The following is a 16,277-nucleotide window of genomic DNA, read 5'->3' as shown; positions in this document are numbered from 1 at the left end:
CAGAAATCTATTCTTGTGTCACAAACCACTCCCAAACATGGTGGCTTAAAACAGTGATTATACTCTCTCATAGTTCTGTGGGATAACTGGTGATTCTCATTTGAGGTCTGCCATGGAGTTGCAGTCAAGTTACAGCTGGGGCTGGAGTCATCCAAAGGCTCAGCTGGGCTGGGCATCCAAAATGGCTTTGCCACTGCCATGTCTGGCACTTCCTCTGGGATGGCTGGAGCAGTGTTGACTGGCAGAGTATCTCTCTCTACATAGCCCCCCTCCACTTGGCTAACTGGGCTTCCTCACAGCATGACAAATTCAGGGTAGTCAAGCTTCTTGCATAGTAGTTAACTTCCCTCAGAGCATGCACTCTGAGAGGCCAAGGGAGAAGCTGTGAGTCTTTTTATGATCCACCCTGGGATGTTACGCAATATCACTTCCACTGCATGCTATTGGTGGAGCCAGATTCAAATGGGAGGGGATTCCATGATGGCATCATGACCAGGAAACAGGGTTCTCTGGGGAGGCTCGTTGGAGCCTAGCTGCCACCGATGGAAAATATTTTCACATCCAAGATAGGAGGAGAAAAACATACTTAGCAGAAGAGACCTTGGCTGGACACAGTGGCTCACGCCTGTAATCCCAGCACTTTGGAAGGGCAAGGAGGGTGGATCTTTTGAGGTCAGGGGTTTGATACCAGCCTGGCCAAAATCACAAAACCCTGTCTCTACTAAAAATAAAAAAAAATTAGCCAGGCATGGTGGCAGGTGCCTGTAATCCCAGCTACTCAGGAGGCTGAGGCAGGAGAATCGCTTGAACCTGGGAGGCGGAGGTTGCAGTGAGCCGAGATCACGCCACTGCACTCCAGCTTGGGCAACAGAGCAAGACTCTACCTCACAAAAAAAAAAAAAAAAAGAAAAATAAGAGACCTCATGAGCAAAGCGCTGGTGTGTGTGGAGAATAAAAAGCAGTATTAGTCTTGATCATTTTAAATTTAAAGTGAAGATAAGATTGTGCAGGTAGGTGGGGGGGTGGGGCCATGGAGGAATGTGGATTTTCCTCAACAGGCTGTAGGGGACCACTGCATGTTGCAGGGTTGGGAAATCCATATAATTAGACAAGTGCTGTAGGGCATGCTTGCAGGGATATGGAGGACAGTTGGTAGATGGTGGAGTCTGGGGACAAAGGGACCTCTCAGAAAACTAAGACAACAGACCTGGGGAGGGAGAGTGAGAATTTCACCAAGGGCAGGGCAGTGGGGCCCAGTGGGACAATGAGAGATGGTGGAAGCAAGAAATGGCTCAGAAACAAAGTTAACAGGGTGGAGCAATGGATCATGTGTGGGAATGAGGAGGATGGAGTAGAACAGGAGACAGGGTTTCAAGAGAGAAGCCTGAAGGCTGTAATGAATCTGCAGCATTCAGAGTCATCAGCCTGCCAGCGGCAGGTGGAGGCCTCGGAAAGGCTGGGCTACTGGGAAAGCACTGTTACTCTAGGTACAGAAGAATCTCCTGGAGAATTTATTAAAAATGCATACCTAACGTTGAGAGTCTGATTCAAAAGGTTAGGAGTGGGTCCAGGAGCTGCATGTTTCACATATACTCCAGGTGATGATGATGCTGATCATAGGGCCCTGGTTTGAGAAATACTTATGCAGATAGAGGGTCAACACACCTGACAGCAATAATTGAAGAATACCCTTAGAATGGCAGATACACTTGAATATGTGTTCCAAGCTAGGGAATCCAGGAGTGGCCAACCCAGAGATTCATTCCTTATCTATGATAAACTTCTGAGCCCCTGGCCTGTCCCATGAAACATGGTCCATACAGGGGATTGAGGCCCTGAGTTTTGGGTTAAATGAAGATTGCCAGGTGGAGGTCGTTAGGGGAGGCTGCTAAGTGACAATGTTATGTAAACTGCAGGATGTTTGCAGGCTGTTGTGGTTTTCCTGCTCAGCCCTCCACCACTGAACTGTAGGCAAGGCAGATCTCTTGTCCAGCCTCCCGCCACTGGACCATGTGTAAGATGGTTCTCATACCCAGCCCACTGCCACTGGACTCTCTCCCCTCTGTGTGAGCCCCTCATAAAGCCCCATGTTTCATTTGCTGGCTCTGGGTCTCTTCTTTGGCCTCTTGAACCTGGTGCCTTCCTTATTGAGGTTAGTAGTGGTTCGATGCAACAGTAGACAGTGATGATCATACTAGTTAGTACATTTGGAAAGTCAGTGCATTATCTTTGTAGAAGGAGACAAAGAAGGAGTCAGGGTCGTTAACAGGAGAATCCCGTCTTTGACAGGTCATCCAGAGAGAGGACACTAAGAAGGAAGGAGCAGGCAAGTGAGCCATGTGCTGCAGGGAGGTGAGATGAGGCTGAGGGCGTTCTCCAGGCTGTGTTCTTGAGGTCTTTATGATCTTGGGGTAGTAGAAGTCAGACTACGAGAGACTAAGAAATGAATGGGTGTGAGGATGAGAAGGCAGGTAAGTGTAGATGACTGTTCCCAGCAGTGTGGGGGAGGGAAGAGAAGAAAGAAATGACTGTGCCACAGAAGGGGTGGGTGAATGGGAGTGTCCTTGCAGGAGGAAAGAGCCTGGAGGAAGGAGATGGTGGAGAGGGAGAGACAGGAAATGAGCCAGGGAGAAAGAGGGAAGACAATAGCAGAGAATAATGATGAAGATCAGAGGCTCTTACATCTGCCTTCTAATCCTGATTGCCCCTTGCTAGCCAGGCAATGTTGAGCAAGTGACCTAATCCCTCTGAACTTCAGTTTTCTCATCTGTACAGCGAGGATAACAACATCCACCCTACTGGATTGCAGGGGAATTACAGCGCCAGCACATTTCCAATCTCACCTGACTGGTGCTATTGCTGCTGCTGATTACGGCGGCGATCATGAAGCGAGGGAACAGATGTAATAATACTAGTATTAATGATATCTCATACTAGAAACGCAGAGGGGTTCACTTGTTTTATTTTATTATAAAAATGAAAAACTCAAATAATGAACACACATATGCTCATCATTCAGATTTAGTAATTCCTAAAATTTTGTCACACTTGCTTCATTTTGTTGCTGTTGAAATGTTTTAAAGCAAATCCTAGCCCTCCTATTATTTTGCCCCTTTACACTTAAAAAACCATGGATTTAAAAAACACTTCTTACATAACCACGATGTCATTACATACGTAATAAATTAGCATTAACTCTTTGGTAGCATCTAATATCCAGTTCATAATCAAGGTTCCCCAGTTGTATAAAAATGATTGGTTCCATTCGAGATCCAAAATCCTGCATTTGGTTCTTATATCTTTGAATCTCTTAATTTGTAACAGCCCCTCCTCCCCTTTTTAAAGGTACTGGATTATTGAAAAAATACAGTGAGTCCATTGCTAGACAGAACGAGCTATACTCTGGATTTGTCTTCCTCACATTGTCCCTTAACGTGTTTCCCTATGCCCCAAAATATTTTCAGCTACAGATGAACTTGAAAGGCTTGATGAGAATCAACTCTTGCGGGAGCTAGCACAGTTCACACTGAAGGCTTGTGCTTCATTTGGCAGTGGTCTCAACCTTGGCCTCTCATTGGAATCAGCTGGAGGCAGTTTTTAACCATCTCTATGCCCAGGCTACATCCCAGGCATTTAAAATCATAATCAGTGGAAATGGATCCCAGACATCAGTAGTTAAAGCTCCCCAGGCAATTCCAATGTGCAGGCAAAGTGCCACCCATTGTATATTTCATCTCATCGGCAAACCCATAGCATTGTTCATGCCATTGTTAGCGATCGTGATAAAACTGAGCAGCAGGATCAGCCTGTGACAGCTTTATCTCTCCATGGAAAGTTCCCCTTTAATAAACCATCTGATTGTTTCATCTGCTTATGATTTTTGCCTAAACCAAATGGGATTGCAAAAAGATGACTTTCTACTTCTGCACTCTATTCAAATTTTTAAGCTTTTATGAAAAAGAACTTCCCCTTCTCAACCTGGGCTATTTGCTTACCTTGCAATACAACCAAGGTAAGGCAAAATAAATGCTTAATTTCTTTTCCAAGGGGTTAATCTCAAAAAGAATAACTGTATCTCTTTCTGAGCTCGTTTGAAGGAGATGGAGTTGAAGACAAACATTCTTTGAGGTGGAGATCACAGTGGGAGGAGGAGTGGGAGGCACATCATAATAGGAGGTCAGGTCACCCTCAGTGAGTGGGGTAGGCAGGAAGAAAACAGAAGCCTGGAATATGTGCTGCTGGGTCTGTGGCAGGCAGTTAATTATCAAGGAAAGAAGGAGTACCAAATGGCCAAAGATCCAGCTGGGATTAGAGTGTGAGTTTGTGTTGAAACCAGGGTTGGCAAATTTCTACAGCAATGTTCATCAGTGGAAGAGGATTTACCCAGCCTGGCTAGCACTGGAGTTGCCTAGGTGGGGACTGAAGGACATGGGGGGTGAGGGAACTAAGGACCCAGGCAAGGCCACCGCGACAGCAGCGTCACGGTTTCTCGGTTCACATGCGTGGTTTCCCCTGCCTAGAACATTCTCATCTGGCTGACCTCACCCTTCAGGTCTCATGTCAGATGTTCTGGCCTCCAGAAGCCATCCCTGGCTTTCTGTGTCTGAGCAGCTCCTTTTCTGTGCTTCCACAGGCCCCAAAGCCGCCCCCATCACAGTTCGTATCGCCAGCACTCCAATGTTTACTTGGCTGTGTCTCTTATTAAACTTAAGTTCTAGTTGAAGCCAGTTGAGTCCATGAGAGAAACAAAGTGGGCTTTGGAGAGAGGGGGGTGTTGGGAAATAGCAGTGGCAACAGAAAGAACTCCTAAGAAAACATCTCTAAAAACACCACTATTGATCTCGTAACTGAGGGGGACAGCACATACATAAACTCATGCTTTCAAGTTTTTAAAACATGGTGCAGATTGTGCCGGCCCCTTGCACAAGCCCCTCTGAGATGTTTCGAATACATTGGGAATAAAATTGCACAGGCTCTCCATGCCCCCTGAGGACTTCCAGGCTCTGCTACCATATTGTCCTGTCTCACTCTGCGCCTGCATTAGTGGGCTTCACTCTTTCTCAATCTCTTCACATATGAGCCACTGCAGAGCCTTGGCTCTTGCTGTTCCCTCTGCCAGGGAACACTTTTCCCCAGATATCAGCCTCTCTCTCCCCCTCTCTTCATCAGGTCTCTGCTGAAATATCACATCCTCAGAGACAACCCTCCCTGACCACCCCCTTACTCTCGGCCATTACCTGGCTTTCTTCTTCACAGTGCTGACCACCACGTGGCACTGTATTATTACTCAGCTGCTGATGGTTTACTGTCTGTCTCCCCAAGCAGAATGTGACACCACGATGGCGGGACCTTGTTCTTATTCCCGCACTGTGTTTTCAGCACCTAGAACAGTGCCTGATGTGCGGTGGATGTCCAAACATTATTAGTTGAATGTATGAACACACACCCAGTGCCTTTGAAAGGCAAAGAAAAATTTGAACTAGGAATGGGGTACAAGTTTGTCAGTACCCACAGCACCCCCTGAGCTCCATGGGATGAAGCACTGAGCCCCAAACAGGGCCAGGGCCAGGGCTGGAAGCTGCAGCAATGGGGTTCCATCCTCAGCACTGAGAACAGGGCCAGGGACATGGCATGGGTGAATGGAAGAAACAAGAGCCGTGAAGATGCGTGTGAACCATGGGAAGTGGCCACTATGCACAGGGACATTGGGCATGGACACATGTGTTCAGCAAGTGTGGATTAACCCCACCCACATACCTATGGTCTCGATACTGAGTCAATCACAGAGATACCTAGAGGAATAAGACAGAAGCCTTCTCCTCAAGTAGCCCGCAGAATAGAGGGGAAAGCTGAGACATCAACAAGTAAAATGAGGCATGACTGTTGGTGAAGTGGCCATATAATGTGGTGGTTACAATAAGCAATTTGGGCCAGAGAGAAGCTCAGATTCTGGCTTGACCACACACTAGCTGAGTGAGCTTAAGCAAATTATTTAACTTCTTTTACAGAAGGGGAATCCAGTGACAGATTGGTTTCCTATAACCAAGGACAAATACCTGTAGATATGCTCAGTAGATCTCACTAAACCAATTATAGATTGGTTTCCCCATCTGTAAAATGGACAGTAATAATACCTATTTCATAGCATTGTGAAGATAAAATGAGTGTGTGTGTACATAGATAGATAGATAGATAGATAGATAGATAGATAGATAGATAGAAACAGTACTTGGTACATAAGAAACTATATAAATGTTGGCTGGTATTTAATATTATTGTAAGAGATGTGTATATATGTGGAGACAGTGAGGGCACAAAGCAAGCAGGGACAATGCTACCTGGGGTGTGGGAGCGGGCAGAGAAGACTCATACAGGGGAACCCCTGGAGCTGAAGCATGAGAATGAGTAAGTCTGCCACCTGCAGGGGAGAGGGGCCGTGTGAGGGGAGTGGTACGGGGGCTTGGAGAGCACTTGATCATATGTGGAACATCAGTTCAGAGGAGACAAGGGTGTAACAACATGTCACTGGCAGGAGCAGAGGGTCTGGCCAGAGCAGATTGCAAGGCTTGGACTGCCCCAGGGAGGCCTCCCCTTCCGAGGGGCCTGATGGCTGTTTCCAGCCTGTCCAGTGGAAGCAGCCACAGGATGGCTCCATGTCCCCAGAATAAACCAGGGCCCTTCGCAGCCTGACTGATTTTTCAAAGAAAGAAATGCAATTTGCTGGTGCTGGACAAGACATTAATTTTGTTCTGTGGGCTGCATGAGTCATCTAGGAACAAAGCAAGAAATGTAGGTACACTTTCCACAGCCTCTGCATGTCATTTCATGCCTGCCCAGGGCTGGACATTATTTCACGCAGCTCAGAAGACACACCATGGGAAAGTCCAGGGCTGGGCCCCTCTGAGCTGGAGAAACTGTGTCATAGACTCCCTGGGTCCAAACCAAACCCAACCCCGTTTTGCAAGCTCAAAAAGAGAGGGGAACAACTGCCTCCTTTCATTCCATGGTGGGATTTTGGAGCCAGCAGGTGTGTGCTCCCACCTTGGCTGTGCTTCTTCTCATGTGACCTGGGACACCTCCCAGGACCCCTCAGCTTATCAGGCTTCCCATCTGGAAAGGGGGTGCAGGGACCTCAAATCAGAGGTATGATGAGGATGAATGAGATAGCTCAACACTAAGGACAAATACCTGCAGACTCAGAAATAGTGCTCAGTGAATCTTCATCCTACTCCTCCCAACAGATATGGAGCACAGAGAAGATGGTGTCCTTTCTCATGTCTCTCCTTGAAGCCCTCCGGCCAGCCCCTTCCCTTCGGTGAAACTCAGTGTGGATCTGTGAGAAGAGGTACTCGAACCTGGTTGTCTCTAAGCACTCCATTGCCTTCCAGCGCTGTAGTCTAAACTGCTATGACTGAACAAACTTGCCTTGGGTGATGTAAAGAATGTGTTTGTACCAGTAACGGCTCTCAGCAGGTGTGAAATGAATCCAGGTTGTTGGTTCCAGTGGGCAGGTACTATTTGAATTGACAGTTACGTATTTAGGCTAACTATTTAGGGCTGAATCACAGATAGAGGCTGGAGAGAGGAACTAGCCCCTCCTGGGAGGAATGTGGCCCCTCCCAAGGCTACTGTCAGGCTTTATTGGTCCCCTGTGGGAAGAAGATGAAAGGACATTAGCTGTGTCTCAGAACAGGTCGTTTGTACCTGCCTAGAAGCAGAAGCAGAAGGAAGGCCCTCCCCACCCAGAGCTGTGTGACAAAATATCAGCCTTATTTCAGGCCCAGGACAAATTCAGCCTCCTCTAAGAAGTAGATAGCCTGGCCTTCTTGAAAAAGCACAAGTTTCAGACTCAGAATCTTGTCCTGGTTGTACCTCTTACTGGCTATGTGACTTCCGAACAAGTTATTTAACCTTTCAGAACCTCAGTTTCTTCATTTGCAACATAGGGGTGACAATAATCCCATTCCTCACAGAGTTGTGTAGATTAAACCAGGGGTGTATCCTGCACATAGGAGGTACTCAACAAATGGCAACTGTATGAAGCCTCTCTAGGGCCCCCTCTGGTTGCAAAGTCTCATCCTTCCTATATTTCTACGATAATTGCTCAGTGCCATACTAGAGGCTCAGGACTGGTCATAGATTTGCCTTCGTCTCTGTTAAACTCTAAGTTTCTAGGGAGTGAGGATTGCTTTAATTCACATCTGATCCCCCAGTGTGCCTGGCACAGAGTAGGTGTTCAATTAAAGCTTCCTGAATTAAATGGGATTCAAACTCCCAGAAAAGAAACTGTATTTCTCTCCTTGCCAACCTCCTTGAACCAGCCTTGCTTCCTGGCTCCTGCTGTCTAGCCGGGTGCCACTGAGCCTGTGTGAGTGTTCAGGCCTGGCCCTCAGGACTGAATATGCCGTGGGGACCCAGATCACAGGACAAAATTGTGCAGAGGGAAGGACTCAGGCCAGCCATGACCTGCCCAGGGGCCCATCTTCTGTCTCTTTAGCAATAAATCGTGAGGTGAAACAATCAAGCCCACCACACTCTGTTTAGGCCAAAGTAGCTGTTCTCGTCATTTCTAATGGAAGCCTCCAGCAGAACATCACAGTTCATTGCAAAGAACGGTGAGTCACACAAAGCCGCCTGGAAGGAGAGGGCAGCCACTGTGAAAGGACAAAAAGACCCACCAGAAGGCAGCCCAGGACCAGCTCCGGTGTCCAGGGACCTGCAGGGCATTCAGGGCGAAGGGCAGAGAATGATCGTCATACACATGCTTCCCCTTTAGGTGCCAGGGACCAAACATAGGTGATCACTCTATAAGTGCCTTTTATTATTGTATTTGGAGGTTTTAAAAATACAAAACAAGTGCAAATAATACAACACATCTGTATACGTAATTATTTCATCCTTGTGGCTGTGCTGTGGAGTGAGACGTATCAGCCTCATTTATGGATATGAAAACTGAGACCTAGAGATCTTGTGGTTTGCCCAGTGTGCCAGTGGTGGCTGCATGATGTGACCAGAGCTGTCTACCACCAAAGCTCTTGCTTTGTTCTCTGAGCCATGGTCCCATCTCCCACTCAGTGTGGGAATGGCCTCTAACATCTCTGACATTTGTCTTGCAGCCATGGTTTAACTTTTTCCAGCAGTGAGGTGCTGATCACTTCACAAGCATAATCCTCCTTAATATCTAGCACTTTGATAATCAGTATATGTATATATCAGGCACTATTCAATGAAGCTATATTGAGCTTTTCTAGGACGCCTTCCAGTTGGAAAATGTTTTTTCTCCACACTTCTATGGCAATTGGTCAGTGCCATAGTACAGCAATATTAACCCTCACAAATACCCTCAGAGGGGGGTACTATTATTTCCTTCCCTTTACAAATGAGAACAGAAAGACTCAGTAACTTTCAAAGGTCATGTGACTGTTAAACAATAGGGCTGGGACTTGACCATGGTTGCTGCCTCCTAACGCCAGACTCTTGTCCACTATTCTGTCAGCCCCCGAGAAGTATCCCACGTTGCTGCTATGCTGCTTGGCTTAAAAGATTTTCCTGGCCAGGCGCAGTGGCTCATGCCTGTAATCCCAGCACTTTGGGAGGCCGAGGCGGGCGGATCACGAGGTCAGGAGATCGAGATCATCCTGGCTAACACGGTGAAACCTTGTCTCTACTAAAAATACAAAAAAATTTAGCTGGGCACGGTGGCGGGCACCTGTAGTACCAGCTACTTGGGAGGCTGAGGCAGGAGAATGGCATGAACCCGGGAGGCGGAGCTTGCAGTGAGCCAAGATAGCGCCACTGAAGTCTGGCCTGGGCAAAAGAGCAAGACTCCATCTCAAAAAAAAAAAAAAAAGATTTTCCTTACTCTGATCCTAATCTGCTGCCCTAGAACTTCTACGCATCAGTTTCAGTTTTGCCCTATGATGCAGAAAGATTCTAGTCCCTCTTAGATGTGTTAGTGCTTCAGCTAGCTGTCCACTTGACTCTTCCTCTCTATCTGAATCTTCTCTTTCTCTGTTTCTGATTTCCCTCTATCTCCTGGTGTTGAAGTGCCTTGGTGGGGGCACAGAGCTGGCCCCAATATTCCAAACATCATCAAAATGACTCTCCAGATTGACTGAGCTTATTGGGAGTCACATCACCCCATGGGTCTTGAGTTGTCTAAAACCTCATTTTCTGTTGAACATGGTGAGTCATGTGACCCTCAACCTGTGCTTATGCACTTAGCTATGAGTCAGGGGGCTCCACGGTCCCACTGGCTCAGCTCTTGCCTCTCCAGAGGGTTCAGTTCAGCAACTGAGCCTCAGCACAAGAGCTTCTACACCACCCCTTGGGGTACATGACCTTTTTGGTTTTCCTGTTGTTCTGAGAGCCCCATAAGGGTATCCTCATAGATGAGGCCGAGTCAGAGCAGAGCAGAGCACTGATTCACAGCATGACCTAGGGTTGTGGATCATGGGCATGTGGAGTGAAACTTTGTCTCACCTCAAGGCTGCATAGGAAACATACTTAGGGCTATTGCAAGCAATATGAAGGTACCACTCATGGGAATAATGAGGATGGATTGCAAGCTGTCTGATCTGATTCCTCAGCACTTACTTGAATACATAGAGGAAGTCCTTCTCTTAGCCCATCATTAAGCAGCAATGTCTTGAGGGAGAATAAAGGAGACAGCAGAAAAGTCCTTTGACTTTTTGATCTCTTGGTGACTTGACTCTTCTATCTTGTTGCTTATTTCTAAACAATTCAAAGAATGCCAGGGAAGGAAGTCGTCCTTGGTTTTGGCCAAGTCCTAAAACATGATCTATGCAGAAAAGGAAATTTATTAGAAAGTTATCAGAGAGTTCATGGAAGTGCTGGGAAGTCTGGAAGACAGCTTGGAAACAGGAAGAAATCAGGACAGGATGTAGTTGACAGGGTGTTGCTTCTCCCCTCTTGGCATCTTTGTGTTACTCTGCTCAACATTCAAAGTCCCAGGGGAGAATATTATTAGTTGGGCTTAGGTCACATGCCCACATGGCTGTACTGGGATGAGAGAGAAAGAATCTGGTGAAAGGAGCCCACAGTAACCCTTCTGCTTCTGTTATTTGGGGGCAAGACACACCAATCTGTCATACGCCAGTCTGCAAACAACGGGGGAGAGGATTTCCTAAAAGGAAACTAGGATGTTATTTACTTATTTTTATTTTTATTTTTTTGAGATGGAGTCTTGCTCTGTCGCCCAGGCTGGAGTACAGTGGTGTAATTTCAGCTCATTGCAACCTCTGCCTCCCAGGTTCAAGTGATTCTCCTGCCTCAGCCTCCCCCTGTAGCTGGAATTACAGGGATGTGCCACCATGCCCAGCTAATTTTTTTGTATTTTTAGTAGAGACAGGGTTTCACCATGTTGGCCAGGCTGGTCTCGAACTCCTGACCTCAGGTGATCCGCCCACCTTGGCCTCCCAGAGTGCTGGGATTACAGGTGTGAGCCACCACGTCCGGCCCTAGGATATTTTCAATTAAGAAAAGAATGCTGGATAGCCAAAGTGAAAATACACACACACACACACACACAAAACCCCGTCCATAAAAACTGGAGCTCAAATAATTTGTAATTATTTAATAAAAGAAAAACATCAGAATCTTTCATCTTTGAAGGCACAAACAGTTAGTATTCACAGAGGATAGCTATCTTATCTCTCCTCTCTGGAGGGGTCAGAAAATGTTTGATCTCATCCTGGGGAAAGCCAGATGATAACGTTCAATGGAGCAAAGAAAAGGTGCAAACAAATTGAGGTGTCTTACAAAACAAATGGAAGTTTCATATCCTGCTACAAAGGGCCAGAGGAATGTTTCCCATAAACGCATTGTTGTGAGGGATGAATGAGATGAGGATGTAGACCTCTGAGTATGATAAATGGTTAGTTCTTCCTATTAGTTGTTGTTTCTGATGTAGAAACAGCATCTTTCTCCCTATATCTGGTCTAAAATCCAACCTGATAGGATACATTTTCATTTGGGATTATGGAAAGATACAACAGTTCTGGGGGTTGAGTTCAGGGCTAATTTTCTGAAGGATGAGAGCAAGCCCCAGCCAAGAGCCAAGAGAAAGCAATGATGAGGAAGTGCGCAGTAGCAGCCATTTAGACTGGTTGCTTTGTGGGACTCTTCTATTTGTAGATTATTAGGCTTTCCAACAGGAGACAATAAACAGTATAAATCCAGACAGGATGAGGGTGGGTTGGACAAGCAGCTGGGCCCACTGAACTAGGGCCTGACTCAAAAAAGGAAGGTGGCCGGGTGCGGTGGCTCACGCCTGTAATCCCAGCACTTTGGGAGGCTGAGGCGGGTGGATCACGAGGTCAGGAGTTCGAGACCAGCCTGGCCAATATGGTGAAACCCCATAGCTACTAAAAATACAAAAATTAGCCAGGCGTGGTGGCGGGTGCCTGTAGTCCTAGCTACTCGGGAGGCTGAGGCAGAAGAATCGCTTGAACCCGGGAGGTGGAAGTTGCAGTGAGCCGAGATTGCGCCACCGCACTCCAGCCTGGTGACAGAGTGAGACTCCGTCTAAAAAAAAAAAAAAAGGAAGATCTGCCATGGTGCTAGTACCCACCATCCCTTCCTTCTGGTCAAGTCAGCCTGTGTCCCCATTGACTGGGGCATGATTGCACTTCTTGTGATCCAGTAGCATGTTCCCAGGCCCAGGGAGGGTCCAGGCAGTGCATCAGATTATCAGGCATTGACCAGAGATGCCTATAAGCTGAGAGCTATGGCCATTTCGGCAAGCTCTGAAAACGCAGAGTTGGCGCCGTTCATGGGGGTGGGATCTGCATGGTGACTCGCGGAGCTGATGGTTTTTGTGTTCTGTTTGGAAAGCCCACACATATGTGTTTAAACCATCCCTATGCATCATTAGCCTGCTCAAAATATTGAAGAGGGCTCACTGGGTCCCTTGTTGGCTCCATAACTGGTATAACGTCCACCAACATATCTCCCTTGGGGCATTGTTGTTTCAAATCCAAACAGGTCATCCTTCTGAAGACCTCAGGGCTGTGCTTGCTCCATTGCTAGCCACTCCAAGTGATGGAAATTCTTCCTGTGACTTCTACCCTCTGACTCTGGTTCTGCCTAAACGCATCCCCTAATTATGGCAAATTCCTTTTCCTCAGATGAACCCTCACATATATAAACCCAGGTGTCCTTAAAGCTGTTCTTTCCCTACTGAGCACCCTCAGCTTCTTAAATCATTAACTGGCAATTTTTCCAGATCCTTGAGCAGATCCTGGCCACCCTTCTCAGGCCTCAGCCCAGGAGGGTTTATTAACCTTTACTGTGTCAGTAAAGGCAGCCTGCATTGTGGTGTTACTCCTGCTTGTCTGGTCTGGAGGTTTTTAGAAATTGAGGGTCTCACTCTTCCTCCAGTCCTAGGGAGCTATGGGTCAGGGCTCAGTTTGGTTGTCCCAAGCTCAGGCAATGGCTATTGTTTGATTTGGCCCTCCCTTGACATAGCAGCTGTTCAGGGCTTTCCATCCAAGCCCCCCCCTTCTCCCAGGGCTGAGTATGGATGGTAGGCTGTGAGCTGTGAGATTCCAGGATTGGGTCCCACTAATCTTGTTCTCTGTCCCCTTGTCAAAGGCATTCAAACCAGAGCAACTCATCTTGAATAAGGGCTGGGTAAAATAAGGCTGGGACCTGCTGGGCTGCAGCCCCAGGAGGGTAAGCATCCTTAGTCACAGATGAGACAAGAGGTTGGCACAAGCTACAGGTCACAAACACCCTGCTGATAAAGCAGGATACAGTAAAGAAGCCAGCCAAAAGCTACCAAAACCAAGATAGTGACGAAAGTGACCTCTGATCATCCTCACTGCTCATTATACACTAATTATAATGCATCAGCATACTAAGATTCACTCCCACCAGTGCCATGACAGTTTATAAATGCCATGGCAATGTCCAGCAATTACTTTATATGATCTAAAAGGAAGAGGAACCCTCAGTTCTGGGAACTCCTTTCCCTTTTCCCCCGGAAACTCATAAATGATCCACCCCTTACTTAACATATGATCAAGAAATAACCATAGAAAGAGTCACTCAGCAGTCTTCAGGGCTGCTCTGACTATGGAGTAGCCATTCTTTTGTTTCTCTACTTGTCTAATAACCCTGCTTTCACTTTACTCTGTAGACTTCCTCCGAATTCTTTCTTGTACAAGAAATATCCAAGAACTGTTTCTTGGAGTCTGGATCAGGACCCCTTTCCGATAACACTTTGACATCCCCAGAAGCCCATGCTGTAGGACTTGGCTCAGATGCAGAAAAGACAGCAGTGGTAGCGTCTTAACTCCTGCTATTTGTCCAACACCCACCCAAGTAGGAGCAAGTCTCCTCTGAGCCCAGAGTGGTGACAGGCTCTGTGCAGCCTTGTGCAGCTCTGCAAAGGCAGGGCTGTGGTTTTATTCTTTGTAGAGGACCTCAGTGGGGTAGAGACGTCTGAAGGGGGGAGTGTGCATTGGAAAGGAGCCATAGAGGAGCTGCAAAGCTGACGGACAAGTTGGAGTGCTCTCTGTGCCTCCAACTCTTGGCACCTCCCACCTTCCTTAGGCTGAGAAAACAGTCCAGAGGCAGAGGAGGCTCCACTGGAAAGACAGGGCTTCAATTTTCAGCTGGGAACAGGCTCCCAGCTCCAGTTGGCCCCATTGTTTCTGGGCACTGTGGGGAGTTTATCAGAGGCTCTTGTAGAAGCTGTAATCTGCATTTCATTTTATGGATTTATATTTGCTTTGTTCATTTCCCTTTGTTTCCTCAGAGTCACTTTTGGTGTAAATGTTTCTTTTGAATATCCTTCAATAATACTAAAGAAGGAAGGAGTCCTCCCCCAACCTCCATTCTATCTTGATGACTCCTAAGGCTGGAGGGACTAGGTACAGACACCCTCCCTCAGGCAAGGATGGCAGCAAGAAAGAGCTCGAGGCGGTGAAGTGAGGGGTGAGGATTACTGAGCCCCTTCTAAGTGCCAGGCACCTTTATGTATGTAATCAGATTTAATTCTCACTGCAACCCTGCAGATAAACTTGATTATTGCCACTTCATTTTTTTTCAGTGGTGAAAACACAGAGACTCAGAGCAGTTAAGTTACTTGGATTACCCCCAGTAGCAAGTGGCAGAGTCAGGATTGGAATTCAATCTGACCCCAAAGACTTTCTCCTCTCCATGGTGCCTTGAGGCTCAGAGGGGAAAGAGAGGAATGCTCCACCTCTCCAGCCCAGAGCTGATTTCCTCAGGACCCTGTCTTTTCTCATCCCTTGAAAAATCCCGCATTTTATATCTATGGGCTGATCCTCTCCCAGGTGTATAAATGAGCATCCTCAGAAATAAGGCATGCTAATGGGAGAAAGAAGAAATACGTCACTTCAGTCTGAAGAGCCCAACCCATTTAGACAGGCCCCTAGACTGCGCTCTGTTCTCAGAGCCTCTGGGAAGGGCATACATGTTGGAAAGGCACCAGTTGGCATGAGGTGTTCTGACTGGGCCAGGGACTCATCTGCATGCTCTTCTGCAGGAGAGAATATTGTCTAGTGAACCCTGTGCTGGGGGGTGTAAATGTGGCCAATGCCCTCAGACACTTTGCATCTGTATTCTCAGCCAAACCAAGGGTTCTGAGTATATGGAACTTGTCAAATAGCACAACCCTGGGATGTCAGAACTGGAGGGTTCGCTGGGGTTATCCCATCCAACTTTCTTACATAACAAGAGGGAAGTGAAGCAATTTGTCCAAGTCACACAATTTGTTCACCCAGCAAGCTCCAGATTCCAAGTCTTTCAGGGACTCTCCCAGTACTCTGTCCTCTTCCTAGTGCTTTTCACTGGCCTAGGGGTCATGTCGGTTTCAGCTTAGAATCTCCAGGGGAGTGTTCAGGAATCCACATTTTAAAATGGCCCCAAGGTAATCCCTATGCCCATTAAAAGTTGCCCACATCAAAAAGTTAGAAAGATCTCAAATTAGCAACCTAACTTCATAACTGAAAGAATTAGAGAAGCAAGAACAAATCAACCCCAAAGCTAGCAGAAGATGAGAAATAACAAAAATCAGAGCTGGACTGAAGGAAATTGAGATACAAAAAACCGTTCAAAAGATCAATGAACCCAGGAGTTGTTTTTTTGAAAAGAATTAATAAAATAAATAGGCCACTAGCTAGGCTAATTAAGAAGAGAAAAGATCGAAATAAACACTATTAGAAATGACAAAGGGAACGTTACTACTGACCCCACAGAAATACAAACAACCATCAGAAACTACTATG

General features: G+C 46.8%; 1 long non-coding RNA gene across 1 annotated transcript in view; it reads left to right on the top strand.

The window, feature by feature from the left end:
* Positions 1 to 16,277, top strand: part of LOC134732974 (uncharacterized) — a 64,391-nt gene that overhangs the window by 11,309 nt on the left and 36,805 nt on the right. Inside the window, exon 2 of the long non-coding RNA XR_010116503.1 lies at positions 7,242 to 7,345. This is a non-coding gene — a long non-coding RNA (uncharacterized lncRNA). The remainder of the gene's footprint in view (positions 1 to 7,241; positions 7,346 to 16,277) is intronic.

Source organism: Symphalangus syndactylus, chromosome 17 (assembly GCF_028878055.3).
Source record: "Symphalangus syndactylus isolate Jambi chromosome 17, NHGRI_mSymSyn1-v2.1_pri, whole genome shotgun sequence".
NCBI classification, from domain to species: domain Eukaryota; kingdom Metazoa; phylum Chordata; class Mammalia; order Primates; family Hylobatidae; genus Symphalangus; species Symphalangus syndactylus.
Note: the sequence above shows the minus strand (reverse complement) of the source record. Positions and strands in the feature narration are given on the sequence as shown.